The sequence below is a fragment of the Hydra vulgaris genome, chromosome 12, assembly GCF_038396675.1.
Source record: "Hydra vulgaris chromosome 12, alternate assembly HydraT2T_AEP".
Taxonomy (NCBI): Eukaryota; Metazoa; Cnidaria; class Hydrozoa; order Anthoathecata; family Hydridae; genus Hydra; species Hydra vulgaris.
This window is the reverse complement of record NC_088931.1, coordinates 48,966,874-48,970,022: the sequence shown is the minus strand read 5'-3', so window position 1 is coordinate 48,970,022 and position 3,149 is coordinate 48,966,874. Positions and strand designations below refer to the sequence as shown.

General features: G+C 26.4%; 1 long non-coding RNA gene across 1 annotated transcript; it reads left to right on the top strand.

Moving 5' to 3' along the window:
* The first annotated feature begins 200 nt into the window (after positions 1 to 200).
* LOC136088793 (uncharacterized) lies at positions 201 to 2,322 on the top strand. Its single transcript, XR_010642492.1, has 2 exons — positions 201 to 415; positions 2,274 to 2,322. It is a non-coding gene; the product is annotated as an uncharacterized LOC136088793 (long non-coding RNA).
* The last annotated feature ends 827 nt before the right edge of the window (positions 2,323 to 3,149 follow it).

The window sequence follows — 3,149 nt, the reverse complement described above, 5'->3', positions numbered from 1 at the left end:
CTCAAAACAAACATCATATTATATTGTATTGAATTATATTGTAGTAGATTATTGCCACCGCCTGAATTATTCCATCCCCCTATGAAAAACTCAAAACAAACATCATAAGAAACCAAGTAAATATAATTGGGCCTGTACGCATTATTTCTCTAATTACGGACGTGCTAGGTACGCTTCTAATAGTTATTCCCTGAAAGCGCATTCTCGTTTTGGGTTTTTCATAGGGGGATGGAATAATTCAGGCAGTGGGAATAATCTACTACAGTTGCAATCTTAGTGTGAATTTATTTATCCTAGTTTAAATTTAACAACTGAGCAAGTAGTTAAAATAGAAAGCTTGACACGATTACAATCAAGTTCTAGTTGTTGGCACCAATTTTGATGTGGTCAAGTAACTGCATCTGTTATGAAAGAGGTGTGTCATTCTGATATTGAAAGTCCTTCGCTACCTGTTATTAAAAAGATATGTTATCCTTAAAAATTTCAAAGCAATGCTACTGATTAGGGAATTTCTCACAAAAAAAAAACTGTTAAAGAAAAGTATATAAATCTTAGTCACAGTCACTCACAGTCATAAGACTGTGATTCAATTATAAATCAATTCTGTGATTTTTTTGTTTGGACGGTGAAGGACTTTTTAATTCCTAGATATCCTCGCGATGAAAATTTGATTTTGATCAAGTAAAGATTCATATTTCTTATTTAACATCCTGATTTCATCATTCAATTTATCAACTATGTTTTCTTTACTGACTTCTGATGAACTTTCTTTGCATAAATTGATTTCAACTTCTTCAATATCTAAAACAATAACAAACAAAAAAGATATACGTACTTTTTAAAGTAAAACAAAATGAAACTTGATTTATCAGTTCCCTTATTAACTCATTAACAAAAAAGTACCAAATTTACTTCTTTTATTATCAATAACTTGAGGAATTTGCATTGCTTTTCTTTTTTTACATTGTTTTAATCTATCTGCTTTTAATTCTAAATCATCTTTTAATTTCATTGACATTAAACCTCCTTCTCTATTCATATAAAGTGTTGGAACCCAATCTGCTAAATGTTTTTCAAATAGTTTTGCTGGTTTTCCTAAAATACAAAATACATAAATAAATATAACACAATATAAAAGATATAGAAGTAACTAGAGCAGATTTTATACTAATTTTATTGTAAATTTAAACTACAACCTATTTTCAATACTTATATACACAGTATATACAGTATCTCACCATTGATAAGGTGTTTTCCACAAACTAGTAAAGTTAAACCAATTGTTTACAAATGTTTTTGAGTTTAGTTCTGTTTAATGAAGCTAACCATTTCCTTCTACATTCCTTTGAAAGAGAGCGCGACTTTTTGTCATAATTAATAATTCCAGGAAACCTAAAAAATCTGATATCTGGTTGCTTTTTTTAGCTAATGAGCAACCAAACACTCCACAAGAAGAAACCATATCAATATTTAATATATATAATACCTATTATGTAATAAAAATAAAATTTTATAATGTTTTATAAATAAAAAAATGCTCGCAATTAAAATCTATTTAAAAAACTGCACAATTAATTTTTTTATATCGGCTTTGTTTATATTTTTATCCTCTCATAAAAGCAAAATTTTCAAAGTCACGTGTCTATGGGAACACTCTATAAGCATATTAAATCCCATTGAATAGGTACACACTTCTTCAAGTTTGTTGAAAAGTTGCATGGTATGGACTTGTTTTGATCTGTATCAAAAAAGTTTTGCTCTGTATCAAAAAAGTTGCATGGTATGGACTTGTTTTGCTCTGTATCTTTGCTGTGTATCAAAAAAGACTTTTTTTGAATACTAGAATTATGGAACTTTAATTTTGCATGGATTTTTTGATGTAAAATTTTATTTATTATGAATTTGATTGTTGTTAAAAATTTGCTTGTTTTTTGGACATCAAGTAAATATAAAAGAAATGCTGGATCATTTTTCAAATATAGTCTCTCACCTTTAGAAACCTTTTTTCTTACTACCTGCCACGTTTCATTGAAAAAAAAAGCAATTAGGTAACTATTTTAGGCTTTAATAATGCTATACACAGAAGCTGGGAAGAAGGGGCAGAGGGTATTAGTAATAACAATATTGATATTAAATATAGATTATATAATTAAATTAAATAATTGTAATGTAGTTAGCAACTGTAATGTCAGTATATTTATCATTTTTTTAATATATTATTATTTTTTATTTATCAAAAAATAAACTATTTTATCTAATTTTTTTTTTTCTAGCTATCATGGGTCCAAAAATGAAGTCTGTGTTTTATGGTGAATGCAAAAAGTATTTAACTGATAGTTTTGCACTGTCTCAAATAAGGATTGACTCTAATACAGAGTGTAGTACAGTTTGTAGAAATGGATATATTCTTTTATTATTTACAAAAAATTGTAGCTTGTTAATCAAAACATCTCAACAAGTCACTAAACATTAAATTTTTATACATAATTGCTTGTTAAAAATGATTATTATATAGTTTCATTAATAATGAAACTTAGTAACTTAATCATTTACTTAAAGCCATGACAAAGTTATTTAAACCAAATTAACAAATAAATTGTAATAATAGCTTTTTTTAAATGGTATTTTTTTATCATTTTGTGTAAATTGAAACCAGACCTTTGCATGTTAGTTTTCTTTAAATAAATAACATATATTTAATAAATATAACAATTTTTTTAAATGGTTCTAATTGCTTATAGCTAAATTTTTGCTTTTTTTTTTCATCGTTGTTTTCTTATTAAAACAGTTTTAGATGATTTGTATCAGTTTGATACAACATGCTTTCAAGTTGAAAAAAGACTGCGTTCAGCAGAGGATTAAATCAATGTTTGTAAAATGTTAACTTAAATAGAAAATTATTTAATTTAAATTTAAAAAAAAAATCAAAAAAAAATCTATTTGGCCATCCATAAAGGACATCATTCAACAGGGGGAGGGAGGTGGTCAAGATAAAAAGGACAAAAAATGACAATGATTATTTTATTTTTTGTTTTAACTTTATTTACATGGGAAACTATGTAAACAATTCTTTTCAAAAAGTTATTGTTTAAGAGTATTTTTTATTTTACATTTTAAAAGTGTGGCAGCAGTTATCAAACCTCGATATT